The sequence below is a fragment of the Suncus etruscus genome, chromosome 9 (assembly GCF_024139225.1).
Source record: "Suncus etruscus isolate mSunEtr1 chromosome 9, mSunEtr1.pri.cur, whole genome shotgun sequence".
NCBI classification, from domain to species: Eukaryota; Metazoa; Chordata; class Mammalia; order Eulipotyphla; family Soricidae; genus Suncus; species Suncus etruscus.
Window position 1 is genome coordinate 97,175,598 of NC_064856.1, and position 13,584 is coordinate 97,189,181.

General features: G+C 44.4%; 1 protein-coding gene and 1 pseudogene across 3 annotated transcripts in view; both read right to left on the minus strand.

Annotated features, from left to right (window-relative positions):
- CELF1 (CUGBP Elav-like family member 1) overlaps window positions 1-13,584 on the minus strand; it is a 111,937-nt gene that overhangs the window by 80,306 nt on the left and 18,047 nt on the right. The window contains exon 2 of one of the 3 annotated variants that reach the window (XM_049779675.1): window positions 2,043-2,182. The exons of the other annotated variants lie outside the window; for them this stretch is intronic. The gene's annotated coding sequence lies outside the window, so the exon portion shown is untranslated. The remainder of the gene's footprint in view (window positions 1-2,042; window positions 2,183-13,584) is intronic. 3 annotated transcript variants of the gene reach the window in all.
- On the minus strand, window positions 5,673-5,788 carry LOC126019595 (uncharacterized; annotated as a pseudogene).

A 13,584-nucleotide genomic window follows, 5' to 3' on the forward strand; every position in this document is an offset into this window, starting at 1 on the left:
TGTGGTTCAACAACCCCTCACCCTGCCAGCACACATCCCCAAAATTAAAAAGCAGAAGCTGGAGTTAGAAAGAAGCTAATAAAGAGCTTACCTACAACAGAACCAGGTGTGCTCTCTGAGCACAGATTGGGGGTGGGGGGGAACCCTGAACACAGACAGGTGGGCGTAAAAGCCAAAAAAAAAAACAAAAAAACAAAAAAACACAGAATTGCAGAGTACAGCAGAGAAGGATGGGGGTTGGCAAGATTAAGATTCTGGTTTGGGGGGCCGGGCGGTGGCGCTAGAGGTAAGGTGCCTGCCTTGCCTGCGCTAGCCTTGGACGGACCGCGGTTCGATCCCCCGGCGTCCCATATGGTCCCCCAAGCCAGGAGCAACTTCTGAGTGCATAGCCAGGAGTAACCCCTGAGCATTACCGGGTGTGACCCAAAAACCAAAAAAAAAAAAAAAAGATTCTGGTTTGGGCCATTGGTGCTCAGGGTTTTACTTCGACTCTGCACTTAGGGGAGGAGTGTATGGGGTGCAGGGTACTGAGTCTGGGTTGGATGCCTGCAAGGCCTTATCCGCTATGTCTCCAGTCCTAAGACAGTGAGATTTTAAGAAGTGGAAGAGGATAGGGTGAAAGAGATGACAATGTTTTCTCACTGTCTCACTAACTTGCCAAATAGTTTTCCCCTCTACTTCATGACTCATGGGAAGGAGGCTTCCACCTAAGCTGCCCATAGGAGCTTGATAATGATCCAAAAACTCCTCAAAGACTTAGAGCAGGGGTCTTTTGCGGCCCTCCATACAACATTTTGTGGCCCTGTCCTAAAGGAAACTTTTTTTGTTTTGTTTTGTTTTAGTTGTTCAAAGCTTACTACTGACTTTGCACTCAAGGATCACCCTGACTTTGCCTCCTGCGGCCCCAGGTAAATTGAGTTTGAGACCCCTGACTTAGAGGATGCTATGAGTACTTGTTAAACAGTTCATTTACTCCTTCATTTCAATTAAAAAGAAATTTTAAAAAAGGAAACATAGCATAGATAAGGTACACAATCTCTTTGTAGTGGTTAACAGATGTATCCAGCTTCCTAACTCTTATATTATATAATATATTACACGACAAGGAATAGACAGGGCCAGCAAGACAGTAAACAGGTAAGGTTTAAATACAGCTGTACCATATATGGCCCCCCAGGACTGATCCCTAAGGGCAGAGCAGAGACTAAGCCCTGATTACTGTTAGATGTAACCAAAAAAAACAAACAAAACAAACAAAACAAAACAAAAACAAAAATAAATAATAAATAAATAAACCAAAAAAAGACACCAGAGTGATAAGAAAGCAGAGAGGGTGCTTGCCTTAACCACGCAGCTGAACAGAAGTCAATTCCTGCCACCCCATATAGGGTTCAATACCTGAGAAGAGCCAGAAGTAAGCCCTGAGCTTACTTTCTGGGTGTGGCCCAAAACCAACACCCCCCCCCCAATAAAGAAGAAAAGGCCTTTCCCCACCATTACTACTAAGAAACAAGGTGCCTCAACAGACAAGTACAGGAAGGCAAGAGATGAAGCTCACTGATTGGTGAGGCCTATGTTTAATCCCTGGCACTGGGGAGGAAGAGGCAGGGAGAGGAAGAACACAGAAAAACAGCTCAGTCTTTGGAGTGTGGACAAAGCCCAGGCTTTGTCCAAGTAACTTAATAGCTGAACTAACCCAACTAAGTTCCTCTTCTCACGGAGGTTCCAAACCTCAAGTTTCCTCCTCTCCAAGATATCATCCCTCTCTTTTTCCGCCCTCTCCCTCTCACACCTTTCTTCCTGCCACTCCTGCCAATGGAAGATTGACAGTCTCTGGTTTTATAATATAACCTGTTATGCTCTATCAAGAAAAATTAAAGAAACATTTATGCAGAAGTTCACTGATTAACAGAATAATAACAAAATAATAAATGTTTTAGAAGAAATCAGAGGAAAGAACACTGGAGGAAGCTGGGGTTAGAGGTTTCACTCCGAGCAGGCCACTCCTGCTAATGACTAAATTATTCAATTACCGTAATTACCTTGGCTGCACAACCAGAAGTGCTGGTGGTCATGAAATTCCAGAATATTAAAAACTCAGTCACTTTTTCATTATAGCATTCTCTACTGTGTTGAAGTCAAGACAGCAAAACACTGCCAACAGCATTTTCACTTTAATTTTCTGGTAAAACAAAAAGAAAAATCAATATTGGAGCCAAATTCTCCATTTTTTAAGTATGGCAAATTCTTCAAGAGAAAAATATCTGTAGTTACAAGAGGCCTAAATCATTTCTGTATGTTATTAGAAAACAGGCGCTGTGTTTTGCTCAAAGAACATAAAAAGGCTCTAAGCCACTGGTACTAAATGTACACTCCTACTAACACTACCACCTTTTAAGCAGTTCCGCAGAGTAAAATAAAAGCTGAAGCACTTACTGGAAAAAAATGAATAAATGGCAGAAATACTGAACAGCATGGCATCCAAAATAATGAACCTAAAAATTATTTCACAGTTTATGTAATTAGCCATTACAAAACTGATAGAGGATTTAGGAATGGAAAGACAGCACAGTGGGTAGTGTATTTGCCTGGTACAAAGCTGACCCAAGTTTGATCCTCAGCATCCCATGATTCCCCCAAGCACCACCAGGAGTGATTCCTGATCCACAGAGCCATGAGTAACTCCTGAGCACTGCTCAGAGTGACCCCAAACAACAACAAATGACATATAAACTCATTACAAAAAAATATTAGGGGGCCGAAGCAATAGCACAGAGGTTTGCCTTGCACACAGCTGACCATTATGGTCCCCTGAGCCAGGAGCAATTTCTGAGTACATAGTCAGGAGTAACCCAAGCATCACTGGGTGTGACCCAAAAAACAAACAAAAATAAATTATTTTTAAAATATCACAAAAAATTGGGGCCGATGAGGTGGCGCTAGAGGTAGTCTGCCTTGCAAGCACTAGCCAAGGAAAGACCGCGGTTGGATCCCCCGGCGTCCCATATAGTTCCCCCAAGGCAGGGGCAATTTCTGAGTGCTTAGCCAGGAGTAACCCCTGAGCATCACCAGGTGTGGCCCAAAAACCAGTCAGTGAATAAATAAATAAATAAACAAACAAATAAATAAATAAAACCAGGGGCTGGAGCAATGGCGCAGTGGTAGGGTGTTTGCCTTGCACATGGCTGACCCAGGATGGACTGAGGTTCGATCCCCTGGTGTCCCATATGGTCGTCCCCCAAGCCAGGAGCTATTTTTTTTTTTTTTTTGATTTTTGGGCCACACCCGGTAATGCTCAGGAGCTACTCCTGGCTATGCGCTCAGAAGTTGCTCCTGGCTTGGGGGACCATATGGGACGCCGGGGGATCGAACCGCGGTCCATCCAAGGCTAGTGCAGGCAAGGCAGGCACCTTACCTTTAGCGCCACCGCCCGGCCCCACCAGGAGCTATTTCTGAGCACATAGCCAGGAGCAACCCTTGCGCATCACCGGGTGTGGGCCAAAAATCCAATATATATACATTTTTTTTTGTGGGTTTTTTTTTTTTTTGGTGGGGGGGCCACACTCATTTGATGCTCAAGACACCTTACCTCTAGCGCCACCTCACTGGCCCCACATTTTTTTTTTAAATATATAAAACCGGGGCCGGAGAGAAAGGTGGTTGGTTCGAATTCCCGCATGCCATATGGTCCCCCAGGCCTCCCAGGAGCTATTTCTGAGCAGATAGCCAGGAGTAACCCCTGAGCGCCACGAGGTGTGGCCCAAAAACCAAAAAAAAAAAAAAAAAAAAAAAAAATATATATATATATATATATATACATATATATATTTATATAACCAACTGCCTGTGTGTGTGAAGAGGAGTGTTTGGCTTTATTTTTAAAATATTTTGAGACCTCTATTGATATATATAGATGTGTGTGTGTTTTTGGTGTTATGTTTAAAATATTTTGAGACCTCTATTGATGTGTGTGTGTGTGTGTCTGTCTGTCTGTCTGTCTGTCTGTCTGTCTGTCTGTCTGTCTGTGTGTTTTTCTGGACTACTCTCAACTTTGCTCATAGCTTACTCCTGGCTCTGCCCCTGGGGATCATACCTGGTGGGCTGGTGAGACCACATAGGCTGCCGGGGATCAAACCCAGGTCATTAGTATACAAGGCAAGTGCCCTACTCAACTATACAATCTCTCCATTCCCCATTACAAAGTACTTTAAGCTTAATATAACTTTGCATCTCTTCTCTCCTACCTCTTAAGAAATTAGTTTCTTCCAAATGTGACATTATCTTTTCAAAATTCCAAGGTTCAAGCATGATCAAATTCTTATAAAGAATGATCTGTCTTATCATGACTAACAAGACAACTTCAATGGCAATAACAAGCTAAAGAAAAACATTCAGGTCTGATTTTCCACTTGCTCTTCTATAGAGAAAAACTAAACACATGGCTTTAAATTGCAAAACCCGTGTCAATATGCCTTTCCACAGATCCCAGCAGCAAGGTGACTCAATGCTCAATGGGTGACTCCCACCTAGCAGAGAGACATCGACACCAGCTGCCCAAGTCACACGGGGTTTCCTGGGTAGGAAGTTGCCCTCCCCGGCTTTCAGAGACTGAAGCCTCATCTAAACAGCAGCGGCCTGGGAAATGTAACCTGTAGGTGGACACAGCAGAACAAAAACTCAGAAATTACAAGGCCTCGGCTGGAACTCAGCTTCTGTTCAAACTTATGCAAGTCATTTCATTTCTGTCATTTGGAAAATGAAAGGAATACAGAAGAATGAACTCTGAAGATTTTTACCATTCTGAGCCTTTAACTTCCTCTTATGCCTGCCTCGGCCACCCACGACCGTCCCACTTCTGCACCTTACCATAATTAGACAGCTTTTTTTTAAAAGCATTTAATTAATGGAATACAGAAATTAAAACCTCTAACTTTCTATTTCTGACTCGTTGCAAATGTGCAGCAGCATTTTATCAAGAAGTAGTTAATGCCACACGGTTCTTGAAATACTGGCTTTTCTTTGAACCCTAGTGACAGTTACACAGTGACAAGTTGTAAGCAAGGAGGTTGTTACCATGGGGACCCACTAGGATTCCTGGGGGTGGATCCAGCAGGCTTTTACTTTTTATTTTTTGATCAGAGTACTTTTTGCTGTTCTGAGCCTATCAATTCAGAAAGCCTGATTTAATCTTTCTTCAGCAAGCTGCCTCTGGTTCAGAGGTTAAGGGGCTTGTCTTGCATTCCCAGTAGCACATTCCCAGTGTGCCCCCTCCCCCATAACACTGCCAGTTCACCAGGAGTGATTCCTGAGCAGAGCCAAGAATATGCACTGAGTACCATAGGATATGGTTCAGAAGAAGGAACAAAGAAAAATAAAGTATTTCCATCTGTGGCCCAAAAGATTGTACAGGTGGCTAAGGCACTAAATGGATTGGCATGTGGCCAACCCCAACCCCAATTCAATCCTCATCACCATAACAAGCAACCCCAGCATAGAATCAAGAGTAGCCCCTAATCTCCAAAAGCATGACCAACCCACCCCCCAAATAAAGTCCTTTATTGCATATAGTTCAGAAGAAATAAAATGGTTTAATTTAGGGCTGGAGCAACAAGAATAAGCATACATTTCTTGCACACAACTAGTCTAGATTCTTTTTTTTATTTATTTATTTAAGCCTAGAGCACCCGGTAGTCCCATGCGGTCTCCCATCCAAGTACTAACCAGGCCTGACCCTACTTAGCTTCCAAGATCAGGCGAGATCGGGCACGTTCAGGGTATGGCCATAGACTAGTCTAGATTCTGATCCCCCATCCTCTTCTGGTTCCCCTGAACCCTGCGCAGGATTGATCCCTGAGCTCAGAGGGAGTAAACCATGTACTGAGTGTGACCCCCCCAAAAATGGGAAAACTACGTATGCTCAAGTCACAAAATTTCCTCTCCCCCAAGCTGGAGACACTGAACTGACTGCGTTTGAGCCCTGGTACCACATATGGTCCTTGTGCCACCCAAGCCCCACCAGTGATCCCTGAGCACTGCAAGATGAGGCTCCAAAACCAAAAGAAAATGTAAAATCCGCCCCTCCTATTCATAAAAACAAGTAAATATAAACACGGTGACATTTCAGTGATCCATATACATGCTGTCATTTCTTTCCAAATCACCATACTGTACATATAATTGGGGGGGGGGGTGTTGAGGCAACCCAGCAGCACTCAGGGATTACTTTTGGCTCTGTCCTCAGAAATTACTCCTGTAGACTAGGGAGACCATAATGGGAAGCAGGAGGATTTAACTCTCCACCAAGTGCAAAGCAAACGTCCTCCCTGCTGTGCTATTGCTCAAGCCCATGTATTTTTTTTTTCAAGTCCTCAAAGTTTTCCAAAGCAAAATTCTTATTCAAAACTCTCTTTCTTATTAAAACACTGTATACTTATATGTATATAAGGAGAAACTCTGAAATCAATGGAATAGAATTTAGGTTTGGGTTTGTTTTTTTATTTGGGGGTGCTTTTTTTTTGGGGGGGTTTTGGGGTCACACCCAGCAATTTTCAGGAGTTACTCCTGGCTCTACACTCAGGAATTATTCTTGCCAGTGCTTGGGTACCATATGGGATGCCAAGGAACGATGAACCCAGACTGGCCACATCCAAAACAAGTGTCCTACCCGCTTTACTATCTCTACATGCCAAGAATTTCAAGTCCAGAGGGATCCACAGGTAGAGGGGCAGTTCATCTTCAATATATGGACAAAAATTATAAAGTAGAACAAGGAAAGCCTCTTCAACAAACCGTTCTAGGAAAATAGGTCAGTCACAGCAAGGTTCAATCCCTGGCGTTCTATATTGTCCTTCAAGCACCACCACCACCAGGATTGTTTCCCCAGTGCAGAACCAGTAGAAACCTCATCATTAGAAGCAACCCAAAAACCAAAAGGAACAAAAAAGGGGAGCCCGCAGCCATAACACTGGTAGGGCGTTTGCCTTGCATGTGGCTGATCTGGGTTCAGTCTTTGACTTTCATATGACACACACACACACACACACACACACACACAGTCTTTGACTTTCATATGACACACACACACACACACACACACACCTGGGTTCAGTCTTTGACTTTCATATGACACACACACACAGTCTTTGACTTTCATATCACACACACACACACACACACACACACACACACACACACACACACACACACACACACACCGCCAAGCCTGTCAGAAGATTTCTGAGCACAGAGCCAGAAGTAACCTCTGAACACCACTGGGTGTGGCACCTTATATTTCCCCTGAGCCCACCAGGAGTGATTCCTAAGTGCAGAGCCATAAGAGAAAGAAATAACAGTTCAGTTTCAATATAAGTGATGACTTAATGAACTGAAGGGCACAATTTGCATGCAGGAGACCTAGCGCCAAGCACTGACCCAGAGGACAGAGCTAAAGTAGGCCCTTCTTCCCAGCACCCCAGGAGTGACCCAACCCCCCCCCATAAAAAAAAAAAAAAGAATGAAAGAATGAAAAAGAGATCATTTACAAGTCTGGTCTGTGAAGCTGTTTTGTTCTGAGAAGTAGAGCAGTCAGAATGCCAAAAGAAAACATTTTTCTCAGCTGTAACCTTCCTGGAACAGAGGGAACTCTTTCTTTAGATCTCACTAAGCCTGAGAGCAAAATTAACCAGTCAAATAAATTAAGAGCACCTGACTGTGAAAGTAATAATCTACAATCTTAGCTATCCTAAACCTTGCCCACAATATCTTTGGGACTGGCTTCTTGAACTGTTGTTGACTAAGATCAAGTACAGAATTAGGAAGTTCTTGAAATAAAATTCAAGAAGTGGACCAGAGAGATAGCATAGAGGGCATTTGCCTTGCATGCAGCCAACCCAGATTGATCCTCGGCATCCCATATGTCCCGAGACTGCCAGGAGTGATTTCTGAGCACAGAGGCACTGCAGAGTGTGGTAAAAAAATAAAGTAAAAACCTCAAGAAGTGCCCCAGTACTTATAAGTCTTTCCCTGATTTCAAATTACTGAGACATTAAAAACCAAATTCATATCGTATTACAAAAATAAAAGAAACTGGGCTGGCCCTAATTAGATACCCAGCAACACATATGGCCCCACGGTACCCTAGAGAATCACTGGATATGGTCCCAACCCAAAAAAAAGGAAATAAAACTTTAAAATAGGCGCTGGAGCGATAGCACAGCAGTAGGGCGTTTGCCTTGCATGCAGCAGAACCAAGACAGACCCCAGCATTCCATATAGTCCCTAAGCCAGGAGCGATTTCTGAGCACATAGCCATGAGTAACCTGAGTGTCACCATGTGTGGCCCAAAAACAAACAAATAAACAAACAAAAAACAACTAAAAACAAATTCACGAGCATTTATAAAAAATAAAAAGGTTTAGGGGCCGGGCGGTGGCGCTAAAGGTAAGGTGCCTGCCTTGCCAGCGCTGCCTTGGACGGACCGCGGTTCGATCCCCCGGTGTCCCATATGGTCCCCCAAGCCAGGAGCAACTTCTGAGCGCATAGCCAGGAGTAACCCCTGAGCGTTACCGGGTGTGGCCCAAAAACCAAAAAAAAAAAAAAATAAAAAAAAAATAAAAAGGTTTAGGGACCAGAGATAGTAGCACAGCAGTAGGGCGTTTGCCTTGCAAACTGCCAAACCAGGACCAACGGTGGTTCAAATCCCAGCATTCCATATGCTTCTCCCATGCCTGCCAAGAGTAATTTTTTTTTTTTTTTTTGGTGGTTTTTTGGGTCACACCCGGCAGTGCTCAGGGGATTTTCCTGGCTCCGCGCTCAGAAATTGCTCCTGGCATGCACGGGGGACCATATGGGACGCCGGGATTCGAACCGATGACCTTCTGCATGAAAGGTAAATGCCTTACCTACATGCTATCTCTCCGGCCCAAGAGTAATTTTTTTAAGCAGGAGCAACCTCTGAGCGCTGCCGGGTGTGGCCCAAAAACAGAGAGAGGAGAGAGGGGAGAGGAAGAGGGAGAGAGAGAGAGAGAGAGAGACAGAGAGAGAGAGACAGAGACAGAGACAGAGACAGAGACAGAGAGACAGAGAGAGAGAGAGACAGAGACAGAGAGAGACAGAGAGAGAGAGACAGAGACAGAGAGACAGAGAGAGAGAGAGACAGAGACAGAGACAGAGACAGAGACAGAGAGAGACAGAGAGTGAGTTTAATAATCCCTAGTACCACAGCCCCATTCCCAACAAGAATGATCCCTGATCAGGGGCCAGAGCGGTGGTGCTAGAGGTAAGGCGTCTGCCTTGCCAGCGCTAGTCTAGGACAGACTGTGGGAGTCCCATATGGTCCCCCAAGCCAGGAGTGAAAGCACATAGCCAGGAGTAACCCCTGAGCATCAACGGGTGTGGCCCAAAAACAAAACAAAACAAAACAAAACAAAACAAAACAAAAAGAATGATCCCAGATCAGTACTGCCTTAAGCACAGCCAGGGTGGCCCTAAAAAATAAAACAAAAGGTTCAGAGGCCGGAGAGATAGCATGGAGATAGGGCGTTTGCCTTGCATGCAGAGAGATGGTGGTTCTAATCCCGGCATCCCATATGGTCCCCGAGCCTGCCAGGAGCGATTTTTGAGCGTAGAGCCAAGAGTAACCCCTGAGCACTGCCAGGTGTGACCCCAAAAAAAAAAGATTCAGAGACTGGATCAATAGTACAGTGGGGGTAGGGTGTCTGCCTGACACCTGGCTGACCAGAGTTCGATCCCCAGCATCCCATATGGTCCCCCAAGCCTGACAGGAATAATTCTTGAGCAGAGCTGGGGTAATCCCTGAGCACTGCAAGGTGTGGCCCAAATACAAAGACAAAATCAACAAGAAGGCAGAGAGGAGACATATACAATAGCTGTAATGATGCTCCAGATACATATATTAAATTTTACTAAGCTTTCCTATAGCATGTCTAAGGTTTATTTTCAGTTTAAGAACCATAATTTTCAAAGTTGCTAATAGCTGAGTTTTAGGCATATAATTTTTTTTTTTTTTTTTTTTTTTTTTTGGTTTTTGGGTCTCACCCGGCAGTGCTCAGGAGTTACTCCTGGCTCCATGCTCAGAAGTCGCTCCTGGCGACCATGGGGGACCATATGGGACGACGGGATTCGAACCGATGACCTTTTGCATGAGAGGCAAACGCCTTACCTCCATGCTATCTCTCCGGCCCCGGCATATAATATTTTAACACTAATCTCACCACCAATGTTCCTATGCTCCATCACCCCCCCACCCCTGCTTGCCACCTAGACAGGCATATTACAAAGTTTGGTGGTTGCAGCTCAGATCTCATGTTTTCAATTAAGGTGTATTTTTAAATAATTTTCCATGAGGCTGGAGAGATAGTACAGCGGTAGAGAATTTGCCTTGCATGCAACCGATCCAGGACGAATGGTCCGGCATCCCATTTGGTAACCAGTGTCTGCCAGGAGTGACTTCTGAGCACAAGAGCCTGGAGTAACCACTGAGCACAGCTGGGTGTGACCCAAAAACAAAATATTTTTCCAATTCCATTACCACACTATATGACCCAAATTAATTCATTAAAAATTTATGTTTTTTCTTTGCATTGATGAATATACTCACTGGCTATAAAATAGTCTAACAATAAACATGTAATCTACTTATAACCTTCCTTAAACCTGAAAGTAACAGTAAGTTAATAAGTCAGAGAGCAGTTTTGCCTCATTGGTTTAATATTATTAGATAGTGAAAGAACAAGGAGAGATCCAGGTCACAGTATGTAAGCGAATGGAAATGCCTAGGTGCTTTTACTTATTTTTTACTACTGGTTTACAATTTCCTTGATTTTAATTTTAAGTGCATGTCTTGGCCCAGAAAACATGAGAGCATACAGTTTTCTTCTGCTTATCATTCTCTGGAATTACAGAATCAGGGTTGTCTAGGAGCCTTCTGATTTTGTTTAGGCAATACACAATACAAGATTTAAAGATTACAGAACTAACAAAGGCTCTTAAAGTATAAATCTCAAGCAACTTAATGTCTTTTTTTTTTTCTTTTTGGTTTTTTTGGGCCACACCCAGCGGTGCTTAAGCTGGCTATCTGCTCAGAAATAGCTCCTGGCAGGCACAGGGGACCATATGGACGCCGGAATTCGAACCAACCACTTTAGGTCCTGGATCGGCTGCTTGCAAGGCAAACGCCCAGTCCCAATTTAATGTCTTTCAATAAAAAGTTGCCTTATTTCTCTTCCCCCAAAACACTCCGGAGATCTCAAGTATTCTGATTGTCTCTGAAAGGTAATGACTTGTGAAGTGTGGCTCAGAGATAGTACACATCTTATAAGTTTGAGGCCCCAGATTCACTCCCCAATACTGCCCTCAAAATTAAGTTTTCTTCCTAGTCCTGATTGTAAGGGTTAACGTGCTTGTCTTGCAAACAGCTAATCCCAGGTTGATCCCGGACACTGAGAATGGTCTCCTGAATCCTCCAGGAGTAAACCATGGGTACAACAGAGGATGGGCCTCAGCACTCACAGGTTATTCTGACTCTGCATTCAGTGGTGACTCATGGCAGAGCTCAGGGTACCTTCTGCAGTGCCAGGGATCAAATCTGGTTGGCTACATGCAATATAAACACTTTAACCTAACCTCTCTATAATCTCTCCAGACCAGGTGCTTTTTTGAGGTTTGGTTTGGTTTTTTTGGTTTTAGGTCACACCCAGCAATGCTCAATGTTTATTCCTGACTCGGCACTAAGAAATTACTCCTGGGGGGCCGGAGAGAAAGCATGGAGGTAGGGCGTTTGTCTTTCATGCAGGTCATTGGTTCAAATCCCGACATCCCATATGGTCCCCCGAGCCTGCCAGGAGCCATTTCTGAGCCTGGAGCCAGGAGTAACCCCTGAGCATTTTCGGGTTTGACCCAAAAACAAAAGAAAAAAAAAAGAAAGAAATTACTCCTGGAAGTACTTGGGGGACCACATGAGGGGGGGAGACAAGGACTGAACTCAGGGGGCTGAAGAGATAGCATGAGGTAAGACGTTTGCCTTGCATGCAGAAGAATGGTGGTTCGAATCCCAGCATCCCATATGGTCCTCCAAGCCTGCCAGGAGCGATTTCTGAGCTTAGAGCCAGAAGTGCTCCCTACCCACTATACTATCTCTGACCCTTGTGTTTTTTTGTTTGGGGGCCACATCAGCTAAGTTCAGAGTTTTTTTTTGTTTTGTTTTGTTTTGTTTTTGTGGTTTTTGGGTCACACCCGGTAGTGCTCAGGGGTTACTCCTGGCTCCATGCTCAGAAATTGCTCCTGGCAGGCACGGGGGACCATATGGGACGCTGGGATTTGAACCGATGACCTCCTGCATGAAAGGCAATGCCTTACCTCCAAGCTATCTCTCCGGCCCCCACAGTGTTATTCTTAGTTCAGTACTCAGAAGACCACACAGGAGGGCACTGAAACACAGGTATCCTGCATACAAAGTAAATGCTCTGCCACTGGGTTCTTTCTGCAGTCCCTCAACAAATATGTATCGGCTGTGCAAGACCCAAACACATGCAATCCCTGTGGGCAGTAATAATGCTTTTAGGCAGAGAATTCAGTGACATATGCTGAAGATCCAACGATGTTTTGTTGGGGGTTTTTTGTTGTTGTTGTTGTTGATTTGTTTTATTGTTTTTTGGTCACACCGGTGTGGTGGTTGGTGCTCAGGAGTTACTCCTGGCTCTCAGGGGTTACTCCTAGATCCGAGCTCAGAAATCGCTCCTGGCAGGCTCGGGGACCATATGGGATGCTGGGAATCGAACCACTGTCTGTCCTGGGTTGGCCCCGTGCAAGGCCAACACCCTATTGCTGTACTATCACTGTGGCCCACCAACACTGTTTTTAAGTACATATTCCTAACAAGTTGTCTCCAAAGTCAAATACTGTTTAGATAACTACCCTGTGAATTCTTTACACCTGGTTGTATAGTTTTTGGGGGGTTTTTTGTTTGTTTGTTTGTTTTTGGTTTTTTTTGTTTTTGTTTTTGGGTCACATTGGCAGCACTCAGGGGTTACTCCTGGCTCTACATTCAGAAATCGCTCCTGGCAGGCTCAGGGGACAATATGGGATGCCAGGATTTGAACCACCGTCCTTCTGCATGCAAGGCAAAATGCCCTACCTCCATGCTATCTCTGGCTCCAGTATAGATTCTTATTTCCCTTTTTTTTCCCTGCAGGAGTGAGGAGGGGTGAGGGAGGAGGACCACACCCAGCAATGCTGCACACTTACTTACTCAAGGTTTCATACTATTACTGCTCTTGCCAACAGATTCACATTTTAAAGCTGTTGACTGTCTCCACAATTCCTGCTTATTAATAGCAGATAAATTTTACAGTTGTCAAAATTTCAATTTTTCTGTTTGCTTATTGCTCCCTTTTAAGAAAAAAAAAGTTTACTTAGCATTCGTCCTTGGAGGGGCCAAGGCGATTACACAATGGGTAGGGTGTTTGTCTTGCAGCTCACCCAGATCAATCTCTGGCACCCATCTAGTCCCTTGAGTCCCGCCAATAGTGACCCCCAAGCACAGAGGCAGGAATGAATCCTGAGAAC